Source organism: Phyllostomus hastatus, unplaced genomic scaffold (genome assembly GCF_019186645.2).
Source record: "Phyllostomus hastatus isolate PE091 unplaced genomic scaffold, TTU_PhHast_1.1 phas_contig_152, whole genome shotgun sequence".
NCBI classification, from domain to species: Eukaryota; Metazoa; Chordata; class Mammalia; order Chiroptera; family Phyllostomidae; genus Phyllostomus; species Phyllostomus hastatus.
Genome location: NW_025333622.1, coordinates 8,594,236 through 8,610,574, shown reverse-complemented (window position 1 = coordinate 8,610,574; position 16,339 = coordinate 8,594,236). Strand labels below are relative to the sequence as shown.

Below are 16,339 nucleotides of genomic sequence, written 5' to 3'. Positions count from 1 at the left end.
TAGAAAATGTCTCTCACTATGCAGAGACAAACACCTGGACATAACCACTAGAAAGCATTAATGAGGCAGTTCCTAAGATATAAGGTTTCTACTGACTCCCAAATACATGTTCTTCTTTATCCTTCACTAAAGGACAGGAACTATTTTATAATTGCAATCTAAGAGCTCTCGATGCCAACTATAACTCTTTTCTCACCCTACCATTTTCACTCTTAGCCATAGCTTTTCTTTTTTTCACAATATCTATATCCATACTTCTTAGAAATTACCAACCTTAACTCTATAAGTGCAGCACCTCACACCATTATAGTCAAAATATTTATCGACTAAAAAATTAGTTTCTCTTGTCAGGAGGGTGTATTAGTCAGTGTTCTCCAGAGAAACAGAACCAATAGGTTGTAACAGGTATTTAGAAGAAGAAGATATTATGAGGGACTGGACCATGTGATTATTGAGGAGGGAAAATCCCATGATATGCCCCTGGCAAGCTGTAGGCCCAGGATAGCCAGCGGTACAGCCCCCTTCAAGCCCAAAGGTTTGTGAACCAGAGGAGCCAATGGTGTGAGCCCCAGTCTGAGTCTGAGGACCCAAACCAGAAGTGCCAGTGTCCAAGGACAGGAGCAGATGTTTTTCCCAGCTTAAGTAGAGAGAGCAAATTCACCTTTTCTCCACCTGCATATTCTATTCAGGCCCTCAACAGATAGGATGATGCCCACCTACCTTGGTCTGTGTGATCTTCTTTACTCAGTCTACCAAGTCAAATGCAAAACTATTCTGTAAACACCCTTACGGTCACATCCAGAAATAATGAGTTACCAGCATTCTGGCTATCTCTTAGCCCAGTCAAAGTGATATAAAATTAACCAGTGCCAGAACTTCAGTGTTAAGCATTGTCCAGAGAAACTGAACCATTATGACAGACTGTTCAAGGTTGCCAGAGTTGCCAAACTATTCCAAGAAGAAAGACTGGTTAGAACATCAGCCATGATCCCACTTGTAGCTATGTCTACAAAACACTTAAGAAATAGCAGTTACGTGCTTCTTACATCTAAGTCCTCAGAGAGACACCTAGGTAGGCTATAACAAAACCTACTTTTCTGGATTTTAGGAAGCAGCCTCAAGTCTACCAGATGCTTGGAAGGACACATCACAGTGGCCATCTCAGTAGTTTGGTAGTAGCTACAGTGCATAACATGTCCATGTAAACTCACTTATATGCATATGTGAAATAAATATTACATGGCATTTTTAGGGACAGAAGAGCATATCATGAAATCACATCAGCTAGAACAGAATATTGCAACTCCCAAAGTCTGGAAACCTCTGGCTTTAGCTGGTTAAACTATATTGTGACTTCAAGATAGGAACAGATTAAAATTAAATTAAATTAAATAAGATAAAGTAAAACAAAAAGATAAAAGTAAATAAAATGAAGCAAAATAAAATAAAATAAAATAAGGCAATTTATATGACCTAATGTAACTCAGGTCAAAAACACAACAATTTACTGAGAATCTGTGACTCTCTTAGTCTACAAGACCCAGAAACATTTTAGAAAAATATTCAACCAGCGATTCAAGATACTTATTTAAATTTAATAAATGTCTATTTAGTGCTTATGATGTGCCAAGGACCATATGAGATGCTGGAGCTAAAATATTGGGTAAGACAACAAATTTATGGAGCTTATCATCCCATAGGAAAGCAAGATCATTAAACATAAATTATAAAGAAAGGTGATTTTAGTTATGACAGAAATACTAGATTAGGTGGAAAAACATCACAGGTTTGTACATTTGGGGTGTTAGGGAAAATCTCCCAAGCAAAGTGAATGCTAAGCTGTGACCTAGACTATAGGTAAGGTCTAGTAAAGCTGTGACAGCAGTATGATAGAGGAGAGAGAAAAAATCTAGGTAAAAAAACAGCATGTGTAAAAACTGTAGAGGCTGAGAGATGTGTATCTTTGACCTACATTTTTAGATACATAATGGCAACAGATGAGACTGGAGAGCTTAATCGGGCCTTATTTTCCATGTATTCTGTGGGAACTTAATAGGTGGTATAAAAAATAGTCAAATAAATTTAGCAAATGTGGGTCATCCCTCAGGACTTCTCAGAGCCTTTGCTATGTTAGTGAAAAAATCAAATAGGATTTAGGGAGCAGTATATGATTTTTTGGTACATGTCCACTGAATTGCACCTATAGTGACCTTTTTTTTAAGTAAGTTATTGGTATGCATGTTCAACTCTGTGCAAAGTTCACAGTAGACAGGAACCATCTACCTTCCATAATGATTTTTATTTCATTTTTAAAGGAGTGTTTTCCTATATTGGATGCACATTTTAAAGGCTTTGATGTATTCTACTACTCCAGATGCTTATTTTATTTGGCAGCAAAAGCTACCCCACCACAAAATGAATGCATGAGTAAATAAATATATAAATAAATGAGAACAGAGGCAGCATAATCCAAGAGCTGTACATCATCTTGACAGAAAAATCAATTTACAGTGGGTCTGGAAATTTTTGTTTACTTCCAGATAATTCCAGTTTCTGTTGTCATCGGGATGGTGAAAAGAGAGCTGTGCCACTTTCTCATCTCAGAAAACCCTTATGGGTCATGACAAGCTATTTGCAATTACATTCATTCAAATTCTAATTCTGCCCAAATACAGTTGACAGGCTGCAGACAGGTAAGTGATAGGAAGTACAAATACATTCAATATATGATTATTTATTGATCTGCAAAGTGCATTCTATTTTGATCAGTAGCAGAACAAAAAGACATGCATGTGTTGTAAGCTCATAATAATCAGGAACAGTAAGTACAAGAACATCTCCCTAGCATGTGTCAGAGTTTAAATTTATTACTAGAGGAGTAATACATTGTTATTTTGATTTCTTTTAAAACATGGATGTTTAAAAGTTGTTGGTTTCTGTTTTATACTCATATACATATTCAAGAAGCTCCTTTAAAAATATTTATTACCACCTCAGCCACTGTACAGCTACTTTATTATTGGTGTTTAAAATGTATGAATTAAAACTGAAAACATGTGCTCACTTAAAAATTAGTGTTCTTAGTTTAAATTAGCAAAATGTCCATGACAATGAAAACCCCTTCAATTCTTCCATTCGTTTTGAAAGTGGAGACCTACATTTTGTTTTAAGCAAAGCTGTCCTTGGATGGTTGTTGAAATAGCACTGCCCATGACACATGGCTGAATGGTGGTGCCATTATGGTCTGGGTTGTTAAGCAGAACTCCAGCAGTGCCTCATAGTTCTCATAGGTAGGTACAGTACCCTACCCACTTACATCTACAAGAACAAATCAAAATAACCTATGTGTTCTTATTTACCATTAGATCAGTTCCAAACATGAAAGTGTTCAACAAGACTTACCTGACAAACTTACTCTGGGTCTCCATGCCTAAATATTCTCTTCTAGTAAGTCTGAATTACGTTGCAAGACTTTTTATTTCTAGGAACATTTTAGGTGGTTCTAAAACAAACGTTTCTTTAGCTTAGAGATTTTTTGTCTAAGTATTCCAGATACCCAACATAGTACCTGGTACATATTGGGTGCTTTTAAACCAAAAAGATTATTTTTTTGCTAAATGCAAAAACAAACAAACAAACAAAACTAAAATGTGATTGGGTATGGATATGGCTATGTTAGTCTAAACAGGCTAGATTACGTACCACGAAGAAACTCCACTGAAGTCTCAGTTGTTAACAGGGCTATTTATCATTTTTATGGTCCTGGCCTTTCTCCAAGGGCAGCTAGTGTCCATGAAGAACACTCCAGAATCCAGGCTGAAAAAAGCATTAGCATTATACAACTTCAGCTTGTAGCTGCATACTCCAGCTGTAGTATGACTTTCAAATTCACCACAAAGGGAAAGGGCATTTGGACAGTTTCCCCTATCAAGTGAAGGAAGGTTCTGCCTTGGAATTAATGCAGTCAGTTTATGCACAGTCCACTGGCCAGAACTAGCATGGTATCCACTGACTGAAAAGTGGTTGGAGTGTGTGACACGCTGGTGCCCTCAGAAGGAGGGGAGAATTGATTGTGATGAGCATCTGGGAATCTGCTATAAAAATCATTACTTTATGTATTTTTTGACTTTTTTAGTAATGCTCAAATACCATTCATGGACTCTTTACTTCAGCATATCTGACATTGTCCCCAAATGTAACACAACATATACATTGTATTTATTGAAGAGTCAATGAATGACAAGATCACAAAATGAGCATATCTTTATAGATGTCCCCACATGATATAAAATATTGAGGCCTGAGTTCTGTAGGGTTAAAAATGTATCCAGAAAATTAAACACATAGCAGAAAAGGTCTCCAAGAGCATGCCATTGGTAGTTAGATACTTATAAAACACTTATAGATTTAACCCAATGACTGTTAATTCTCCCATGGTTGAGGTTCCTACTATGGATTGGAAAACTATCTGATACATCTGCAATATATCCAAAGAAAAAGGAGAAAAGTGTTCCTGTGTAATCACTTCTACATAGGAGTAGAATAGAGATTCATCAGATGGTTAAAAAAATTGTCTTAAATACAAAACAGAAGCAGAATACATGGAGGTATACATAAAATGCTTTGCTTCCTTGCACAACCACAGAAAGAATTACAACTAGACCTCAAAATAAATAACACCCAGAATAGTCAGAAAATCAAGCTGTAACAGAGGTCTGATGACCAAGGATTTAAAGAAGACACATTCATCCAGATGGGTAGGAGGGACAGAGCCATAGAGTTGGGCAGAGATGCAGCGTGGTGCAGAGAGGGGGCAGCAGTGGTGGAATGGGTGGTCACACATTCATGTGTGGTGGATAAAAATAGGGAGGGATACCTTGGGAGTGAGCAATCCCAGCCTCAGGCAAGACTGCATAGCTCAGGGTTCCAACACAAGGAAGATAAATCCCCATAATATCTGGCTGTAAAAAACCAATGGGGGTTGGGGTGGAGAAAGAAATTGTTGGATTTTCAGAAGACTCTGCTTAAATGATCCACACAAACTTCAGACATATGCAGACCTACCACCTCTGGGATTCATCATGACAAAAAGAGCTGGAAGGGCATCATCACAGAGGGCAGGTGCCAGACAAATCTCCATAAGCCAGGCAGCAGCATTGTCCCCTCTCTGAGCCCACCCCTAACACAGAACCACAAAGCCATGAAGTGGGTGGCCCTGACTTGGTGATTACCTAAGGCTCTGCTCCACATAATTACAGGTGCCTTTTCTAGAACAGACCATGTTACTAAGACAGGGAGTCAAAGCAACTCTACATAATACCTAGAAACAAACACAGGGAGGCTGCCAAAATGTGGAGGCAAAGAAATATGGCCCAAGTGAAAGAACAGAACAAAGCTCCAGAAAAAGAGTTAAATGAAATGGAGATAAACAACTTATCAGATGCAGAGTTCGAAACACTGGTGACCAGGATGGTCAAAGAACTCATTGGTCATGGTAACAAAATAAAAAATACCCTGGAAGAAATGTAGGTTACACTAAATGAAATACAGAAAACTTTATAGGGAGACAGCACTGGAGAGAATGAAGCGAGGATTCAAATCAATTATGTGGAACATAAGGAAGAAATAAGCATTTGGTCAGAACAGAAAGAAGAAAAAAGAATTCCAAAAAATGAGGATAGAATAATGAGGCACTGGGACATCTCCAAATGTACCAACATCTGAATCATAAGGGTGCTAGAAGGAGAAGAAGAAGAGCAAAATTGAAACCTTGTTTGAGAAAAATAATGAATGGAAGCTTCCCTAATTTGGTGAAGGAAATAGATATACAAGTCCAGAAAGCACAGAGAATCCCAAATAAGATGGACACAGAGAAGATCACACTGACACACATCATAATCAAAGTGCCAAAGGTTAAAGATAAAGAAAGAATCTTTAAAGCAGCAAGAGGAAATCAGAAAGTTAACTACAAAGGAGTTCCCATAAGACTGTCAGCTGATTTCTCAAAAGAAACCTTGCTGGCAACAAGAGACTGGTAAGAAGTATTTAAAGTGATGAAAAGCAAGGACATACAACCTAGCTTACTCTCTCCATAAAAGCTATTATTTAGAATTGAAGGGCATATAAAGTGCTTCTTAGACAAGGTTAAGGTAAAGGAGTTCATCATCACCAAGCCATTATTATATGAAATGTTAAAAGGATTTATCCAAGAAAAAGAAAAAGATTAAAACTATGAACATTAAGATGGCAACCAATTCACAACTATCATCAACTGAATCTTAAATAACAAACTAAGCAAACAAGCAGAACAGGAGCAGAATCATAGATATGGAGATCATTTGGAGGGTATTCAGCTGGGTCGGGGAAGGGGGACAATGGGGGAAATGGTGCAGGGATTAAGAAGCATAATTGGTAGGTACAAAATAGACAGAGGGATGTTAAGAATAGTACAAGAAATGGAGAAACTGAAGACCTTACTTGCATAATTCATGGACATGAACTAAGTTGGGACAGATTACTGGAGTGAATGGGGGTACTGGGTAAAGGTGGGGCAAAGAGGGAAAAATTGGGACAACTGTAATAGCATAATCAATAAAATACATTAAAAATACAAATTAAAAAATGCAAACCAATAGTTAAACTGGCTGCTAAAGATCAGTCAAAAGATTGAATGTGGGAGGAGGGGGTGGGTAGGACAGGGGGAAATAATGGGGAAAAGTGGGGATACCTGTAATTGAACAACAATAAAAAATGAAAATAAATAGAAACCATTAAAAAATCTAGAAAGGAGATCCACGAGGGTGGCAAAGTAGGTGGATGTTATACTTACCTCATCCCAAGAACAAATAAAATTACAACTAAAATATAGAGCAAGCAACCTGAATAACCAAATGAAGACAAGCTAAAGGGAAGTCTTATAACCAAGGATATATAGAAGAAGCCCCATCAAGAAGGGTAGAGATGTGGAAAGGGCTGGCCCCACTCCCACAGCTGAGTGAGAGTGGGTGGCAGCTGAGATTCTGGAATGTTATCTCAACTGATGGGGTTCCCCCTTAGAAGTGGGGGGTATCAATCCTAAGCCAGACTCTTCAGGCCAAAGCACCAGACATGAGAAGAGGTGCTCAAATAACATTCTGCCAATCATGAGGAGACAGGAGTCTGCTAGAGACACAGATGCCTTCTGAAAGGGCCAGTACACAAATTCTCATTTGCAGCCACTCATCCTGGACTCTGGTAGCAGGAAGTCAGGGCTGACTAGAGTTGAGAAGAGAGATGGGGTTTGTAGCTCTGAGGATAGAGCTAAAGGGACAGCCACTGGGATCCCTTTGCTGAATCACTCTCCCACACTACAGATGCCTTCTTTCCTAGAAGACTCCCTTCCATATGGCATCAGCCTGCAGGAAAGTAATAGCCCCACCCTCAGTCTCCCTATTGACCTACTGTGCAGAACTTGGGTGCGGCTAAAGACTTATCTATCTGGGCTGGGATATAAAGGTCTGGGCAAACTCAGGGGGTATCAGTGACTGAGTTGTGTCACTTTGGGGCAGAAACTATTCCTCTCACTTTACCATGAATCTGAATAGTGACTTACCCTCACAGGGGATCCACTACACCTCTCTCCAGGCTCCCAGCAGCTCCACTCTACCAACTCCTGGTAGTGCCATCCTGATGAGGTCTGTGAAAAATCCAGAACAGATTGAGTTGTGCAGCTCTGGGGCAAATACCACTCCTCTCTCTTTCCCTCAAGCCTTTTGAGCATCTCCCCTTTATAGGAGACCCACTAGTCCCATCTTCCCAACTCCAAGTGTCCCTGCCTTGCTGAGATTGAGCTTCTGTCAGAATATGGGACTGAGATGGTTGGCTCCAGAGTTTAGACCAAGAGTCATTTTTTCATCACATACCTCACTGGTACAGAGCCCACATTTCACACAGTCAAATTTTGGTCTGTTTGGTCCTGATAAATCCTGCTGGCCTCACCCTGATGACTCCCTGCCCCACTACAAAGGTCTGCAAGCACCCAATGTGTGGCAGCTAAACTTGGTATACTCTGGTACTTCGGTAGAGTGGCCTAACACCCAGGACTGGCACTAGGTTTGAACCTGTATCAGTCTGGTGAACACCACTCACCCCTACCTGATCACTCACTGAAGACCTACCTCATACAACTTGTGTACTTCCAGAACCTCTTTCAGTGACTGAGCCTAACAGGCAGCTTGTAGCCTAACAGGCAGGCAGAGGAGGATCTTGGCTGCCTTGGGACTTGTGCTAACCTGCCCCCCAAACCTTATGCTGATAAGAGCTAACCCTGGCACACAACTTTGTCGTTAACAGATGAAACCAAGCTCAGAAAAGGTGGCCACAAAGTACAGGTCACTTTGTAGCTCCAAACAGGTTGTTCAGGGCCAGTCACAGGCAGCGTCTGACATTGGCTTATGACAGAATCCCTCCCAAGAGGCCATAGAACCAACATACCCAGCTACTAACTTCACACAACATTAGAGTAGGATCTGATTAGCTTTACAAGAAGCACATCCAAAGGGAGATCTTAGCAGGCACCAGACCCTGGCAAGGTGAATACCACTTCATGTGGTCAGCACCTGCTCAACAGCTCATGTTGAGGGTTAGTCCTTACAGTCAGCCAGCCTGAAGGCCAATTCCACACATGAGTGAGCTAGTAGAAATTTAAAAATATCAGTTACAACAAGAAGGCCCACGTAACCAACACAAAGTTCAGTCCTGGTGATGAAGGGGACTGCAACACTGGGTCCCACAGGATACCTACCTACATAAGACCACAGTACCAAGACTGGGAATTAGAGAATATTTATCTAATATACAGAAACAAACACAAAGAGGCAGTCAAAATGAGGAGACAAAGAAACATACCCAAATAAAACAATAGAAGGAATCCCCAGAAAAAGACCTAAGTAAAATGGAGACAATCAATTTATCAGATATAGGGTTAAAAAATGGTTATAAGAATGCTCAAGGAAGTTAATGAGAACCACAAAGCAGAAAAAATGGCATAAAAATCACGAAAAAGAACCAGTCAGGAATAAAGAATATAATATCTGAAATGAAGACAATACTAGAAGGAAGAAAGCACTAGTAGGTTAAATGAAAAGAGGATTAAATCGGCAATTGGGAAGACAAGGTAGCAAAAAACACCCAATCAAAGTAGCATAAAAATATTTTAAAAAATGAGGATAGTTTAAGGGACCTTTGGGAAATCATGAAGTTTTTTATTTAAGATTTTATTTATTTATTTTCAGAGAGAAGGGGAGAGAGGGACAGAAACATCAGTGTGTGGCTGCCTCTTGCACATCCCATACTGGGGACCTAGCCCACAAGTCAGGAATGTGCCCTGACTGGGATTTGAACCAGTGTCCTGACTGGGATTGAACTGGCGACCCTTTGGTTCACAGGCCTGCACCCAATCCACTGAGCCACACCAGCCATGGTGGAAAACTTGAAGTTTAACAGCATCTGCATCATAGTGGTATCAGGAGAAGAGAAAGAGCAACAGATTGAGAACCTATTTGAAGGAATAATGACTGAAAACTTCTCTAACCTGGTGAAGGAAAAAGACACACAAGTCCAAGAAGCACTGAGAGTCCCAACAAGATGAATCCAAAGAGGCCCACACTGAGGCATATTATAATTGAATGGCAAAAGTTAAAGACAGAAAAAATCTTCAAAGGACCAAAGAGAGACTGTCAGCTGATTTTTCAACAGAAACATTTCAGGCTAGAAGGGATTAGCATGAAATATTCAAAGTGAGGAAAAGCATGAACCTACAACCAAGACAGGTTTTACCAGCAAAGCTACCATTTAAGATTGAAGGAGAAATAAAGAGTTTTCCAAACAAGAAAACGCTAAAGGAGCTCATTACCTGAAAACCAATATTATACGAAATGTTAAAGTGTTTACTTGAAAAAGACAAGGGAGAAGAAGAAGAAGGAGAAGAAGAAGAAGAAGAAGAAGAAGAAGAAGAAGAAGAAGAAGAAGAAGAAGAAGAAGAAGAAGAAGAAGAACAACAACAACAACAACAACAACAACAACAACAACAACAACAGCAGCAGCAATGTTAAAAAAGTAAAATAACAAAAATACGTATCTATCAATAATCACTTTAAATGTAAATGCCTTATATACTCCAATCAAAAGAAATATGATAGAAAAATGGATAAGAAAACAAGAACCATATATATATGCTGTACAAGAGACCGGTCTCAGAAGAGAAGATACATACATGCTAAAACTAAGGAGATGGGGGGGAAAATTTCATGAAAACCAAATAAAAAAAGAGCTGGGGGATCAATAATTATTTCTGGCAAAATAGACATTAAAACATTCATTATAAGAGGAGACGAAGAAAGACACTACATAATGATAAAGGAAATAATCCAACAAGAAGATATAACTCTTATAAACATTTATGTACCCAACATAGGAGCAACTAATTATATAAGGCAAACCTTAATAGACATAAAGGGAGAGATGGCAGTAGTACAGTCATAGTAGAGGGTTTTAAAATCCCATTGACATCAATGGATATATCTTCCAGACATAAAATCAACAAGGATAAGATCAGATGAACTTAACTGATATCTCTAGAGTATTTCACCTTAAAGCAGCAGAATATACATTCTTTTGAAATGCATGTGAAACATTTTCTAAGATAGACCATATATTAGGACACAAAACAAGTATCGATAATTTTAAAAACATTGAAATCATGTCAAGCATCTTCTCTGACTATAATGGGATGAAACTAGAAATCAATCACAAGAAAAAAAGCCTAAAAATACACAAAGACATGAAGTCTAAATAATATATTACTAAACAACTAGTGAGTTAACTATAAGATCAGGAAAAAATCAAAAGATACTTTGAAACAAATACAAATGAGAATATAATAACCCAAAATCTATGGGACAGAGTGACAGTAGTTCTATGAGGGAAAGCCATAGCATTACACATTGCTATGGCTTTCCCTCTTATCTCAAGAAACAAGAACTCTCTCAAGAAAAAGGAGAAAAGGAGGAAATCTTACCCTCTGTGACAGCACAAATGGACCTGGAGAGTATTGTGCTGAGTGAAATAAGCCAGTCAGAGAAAGACAAATGCCATATGGTTTCACTTGTATATGGAATCTAATGAACAAAATAAACTAACAAACAAAATAGAAATAGACTCATAGATACAGAGAAGAAACTGATGGCTGTCAGAGGGGGTTGAGAGAGTGGGTGAAGAGGTGAAGGAATTAAAACAAAAAACCTCATAGACACAGACGACAGTATGGTAATTACCAGAGGAAAGGGAAGTAGGGGAGGTAAAAGAGGAGAGGGGAGTTAAATGGTGATGGAAGGAGACAGAACTTGGAGTGGTGAACACACAATACAATATATAGATGATATACTATAGAACTGTATACCTTAAACTTATAAAATACTATTAACCAATGTTACCCCAACAAATTGAATAAAAATTACAAAAATAAAAATTAAACAAATAAATATCTAAAAATCCACGAGTTTTTGCTTACTATATGAAGACTGTAACAACTAACTATTCACTCAGTTTAAAGCAATATGTTCCCCACCAACCAGAGTTTTAAGTAAATAATTAAAAATATTTAAGTATTACAAAGTCCACATATGTTCTTAAAATTCAAACAAATTAAAGAGGAGAGTTGAAAATCTCTTCTCATTTCCTCCTTTCCAAATCCCAGATATTGAAATCTTGTTTCTTCATTTATAACCTTCCAACCTTTTCATATATTTATGCAAATATACACCTACAAGCAAGCACCAGCACTTATATTGTTACCTACATATTATGTATAAACACATATTGATCACATCAAATAAAATGAAAATAGTGGAGGGTCAATATTTCCCTACTTTTATCGGTGGTACCAAAGTATCTAAAAACAACATAAACGCTGCCCTGGCTGGTGTGGCTCAGTGGATTGATCACCGGCCTACAAATCAAAGGTTTGCCTGTTTGATTCCCAGTCAGTGCACGTGCTTGGGTAACAGGCCAGGTCCCCAGCAGGGGATGAGCAAGAGGCAGTCACACATTGGTATTTCTCTCTCATTCTCCCTCCCTTTCCTTCTCTCTAGAAGTAAATAAATAAAACATTAACCCCCCTCCAAAAAACAACATAGATATTTATTTGATCACTAAATAAATATAAGCTCTTAAGTTAACAATACATCTTAGATAGTTCCCCATGTAAGTTTCGTTAGTTTTAATGGCAGTAGAGTATTCCATAATACAAATATGCAATAATATTTCAAATTATTTTCTATTGATGGATACTTGAATTTTTTCTATTACAAACAATTGAGAAATAAACATTCTCATACACGAAATTTGTTCACTCAGGTGAATATCTGTATAGGATAGATTCTTGAAAATGGGATGTTTAGCCCACAGCCATGAACATTTTAAATTTTGATAGACACAAGTAAAGTGATTCTTTACCTTTTTGGGAGAAATCACAGAACTATTTAACAATCTGATGAAAGTCAATGTATCAGCTCCCAGTAAATTATACAAATGTCTGAATAATTGCAGAAGTGTCTGGGCATAAGTCCTACATTAAGAACCCCGGCTTTCAAGTGTTACATTAACTACCAAGGTTGATTTTTTTTTGTCATAAATAATCTACAGTTTTAGTTGCAACGTGATCTGCCAACTTTCTTTCAGAAAAACAGATGGTTTTTGAAAGGAGAATTACATCTAATTTCTGTCATGCAAACTTTAAGCTCAGTTTATCCAATTTCAAAAGGAAATATTTCAGTTTCAATATAGTAGTATGACCATAAGAACTCCCACACTCTGTCATATTACAATCCCAAATTAAGCCATAATTTTCTTATTTCTGTCCTTGAATTTCCCTAACTGCTCCAGTCACAATGATATTAGCAATATTTTTAAGAAAAGGAGAAGATAGTCTGTTTTCAGTGAGATTGCATCAGGTTGGATTAAACACTGCCCAGCCCAAACATGAATGTTTCACTGAGTCATAAAGGAGAACTATAAGTGACGACAAGCAAGGAGGATGCCTGGTCAGCAGACAGGCAGAACCCAATCTCCCAGTGACCAGTGGGGAACTCAGAAATTACTGTTTTGTAATTCTGAGTCAAAACAAGAAACAGTGAGGTGCCTGGGACACCAACATCAGTCCATCCCCTCCATATGCAAACCCAGTTTCTTCCGTTCTCTAAGCTAGTTAATTTTTCTTAAAGGAAAAAAAATATAGTTTTATTAGTCCTTTCCCAATTTCAGAGAAAACAAGACTGAGTTAGAATAAGAGTTGTTAAGTTTCAGGGGCCTTTAGGAGGAAAGATGAATTTCATTAAAGGACTGTGACAGATTTACATAAGAAAAAAGTGCTCTTGATTTACTCAGTTATAAGTGACAGAAGCCTTTCTTCATTCACTTCTGAAAGAGGAACATTTGGATATTGCAGAGAACTGACACTGACATCTTTACATAGTGGAATCTCTTGGCTGGGCTCATTTCCTGGCTCCTGTGTTTGCATAGCACAGTTTCAAAGGCAGTGTGAAGCCAACACGCTTAAAAGTCTTGGTCTCTATCAAAACAAATCTGCCATTTCCTGCTTGTCTTTCAGTGAAGATCAATTACAGTCGTGAATTTGAACCTTATTAGAGAATAAAACCTACGCCTGCGTATAGATCATTCCTAAGAACTAATACTCTCTTATTTTATAGTAAATGCTATGGTATAAAACCTTGAAATCCATAATTAATATTATTGAATAAAAATTTTATGAGACTTGAGTTTTTACTAAAGAGAAAATGTGTGTAATTTCTCTCTTTGTTGCTTTTTAAGAAATCAAATTTAAGTTTAGCTCAGGAGAAAATGGGCTAATGCTAATAAAATGTTTAACCTAGACCCTTATGCAAAATATGTTTTTGGCAAAAATAGTAGCATCAGCATCTTGTGAGAGCTGACTAGAAATTCCGAATCTAGAGATCTATTTGAGATCTATCCATTGTTGATATACATTTTTAGAAGATTCCCAGGTAATGTGTACATACATTAAAGTTGAACAAACACTGATCTAGGCCACCATTGTGAAATTACCTAGAAACACATAATGGTTCATCCCTTATAATAAACCATTGTGTGGCTAATGCCAGCTACCAAGGGTATTTATAGCCCACAAAATTATAGCACTCCAAGTTAATTCTCTGAACAGGACAGGCATGGAAGAAATGTCCTTGAGGAAATCTAATCAAAATGTGAAATATACAACCAAGTTCTTCATAGCTGTGTTAAGATACGTGTGCAGAAAATGTTACTGCATAATGTCCAAATAAGGCCAAGAGTAGGATTCAACTAAAACCAGAAGTTTCAGTTGCCAAAAAAAATTAAGGGCTCAAAATAATAAATAAAAACAGGCTCACTTTGTTTTCTTTCAATATATATATGTTGCTAATTTGGTTTAATTACTATTAAAGTTATTAATCTTTGATGACTTTACAAATTTAGTCCCAAAATAATACAATGATTTTGTTGTTGTTTTTCTTTCTAAATAGAAGCTCTAAAGAGTAATAGTAAAACTTTTTTCATATATTAGGTAAATATTATTCAATATCAGTTCACTGCTTTAGGTGTTTGAGATATAAGCAGTGTAAAAAAAAGAAAGTTTACCTTTATGAATCTTACATTCTTGTGTGTAAATATGGCAATAAATATAAAAATAATAGTAAGTTATATAGCGGGTTGGAAGTGGTGAATGCCATAAAGAGCAGGTTTGTGAGTGAATGGAGTGCTGCAATTTTCAATAGGATGATCTGTCGTGAAGGTTCTAGTGGGGCAACGCTTGAAAGAAGAGAGAAAAGCAGGAGAGAGTAAAAAAGGCCCATTTTCTTAGCCAGTGGATGATAAATGCCAATTGCTTCCATGTATTTGCTATTTTTCTACACTTAAGGAAGAGCAGGGGAGGAAAGCATTCTTTTCACAACTTGTAATATGATCGATCATCCTCTGCTTTGGCAATAGAGAACCTTGTTTTATGATTTTATATATCATTCTTCCAGATGACTCATATATTCAGCTGGTGGTGAACTCAGATTTTATTTTACAGTTGCACCTAATACACAAAAGTAAGAATTTTATTTTAAATATAATTACATCTACAAATTGAAAGCATGACAATAACTTTATTATGTGCTTACAATGTATGAAACTTTTTTGATTTAGGAAGGAGATAAGAAGAAAGCTGGGTAGGAGGAGTCGATCCCCGTGGTTCGAGAGCTGTGCTGGTGATGCAGGCAAGAATCGAAGCCAAAGTCACAGCTTTCTACCAAGGTGCTCCCACAATTTGTGCTCAATGCATTATGTTAGATACCTGTCATCTCTAATTTCTGTACAAGTTTATTTATATAATGGACTGTGCTAATTTATTACTACAGACTTCATGTGGTAACAACAAACACAAAATAATATACCACATGGACAGCTAAGTAACCACTTCGTGACAGCTTAATACTTAAACCAAAATGAGACTTTAAGATACTAAAATAATTGTGTTTACAATAAATTTTTATCAGTTTTTTATTTACATCTGCTATCATGTCACATACATGTAATTATTTTCACTGATTGAATTCTTCCTTTGCATTAGAGACAGTACTGTGTATTCCAAATATATAATTGCATTTCATCTTCATTTTAGAGACGAAAACTTAAGCCTGCGGGGGTTAAGTAGGATCTGTGTCCTTAGGTTCCACAAAGAATGGTGTGTCTTAACCCCTTGTTGAGAGCCCTAGAAATTTCTAAGGAATTTCTAAACTCTTTAAGGGACGACTTATGTTACTCAGTGCAGGAAAGTTAAGAAATAGCCATCAGAACATTGTAAATCTAAGGGGTGGGGAAGGAGTGACTATCTTGGACTATGAGAGCTGGGAAGCCAGGACAACACCAATTCTGCCTCTGGAAAGAGGGTTCAGAAACCAGCACATCGTGTGTTAATACAGATCTGCCATTGCTGCTTGCCAAGTCTCCAGCAGAGGACCTGGACTGTCTAGGTGACATCTATATAAATCCATCCTTGCTGGGAGGTGGTGGCAAAAACTTCCTCTCTCAGGGTCTGAAATGAATCTTAATGCCCCTGGCAAACTGAGATGAAAAAGGAGACTAAAAAATCAAACAGTACTGTGTGTAGATCTAAGTACAATAAGCTATTGCTAACAGAGAACCTGAGTCATCAAGAATACATTTAAAGAACTAGAGATGTGTGCAGTGTATGAGAAAGCTTTTCATTTAAATTGTTACACTAAAAGGCTGGGCACTTGAT

General features: G+C 37.6%; 1 long non-coding RNA gene across 1 annotated transcript in view; it reads left to right on the top strand.

Moving 5' to 3' along the window:
* Nucleotides 1–2,572: 2,572 nt before the first annotated feature.
* The window catches only part of LOC123813411, a 39,734-nt gene continuing 25,967 nt past the window's right edge, over nt 2,573–16,339 (top strand). Inside the window, exons 1-2 of the long non-coding RNA XR_006784753.1 lie at nt 2,573–2,693; nt 15,244–15,351. This is a non-coding gene — a long non-coding RNA (uncharacterized LOC123813411). The remainder of the gene's footprint in view (nt 2,694–15,243; nt 15,352–16,339) is intronic.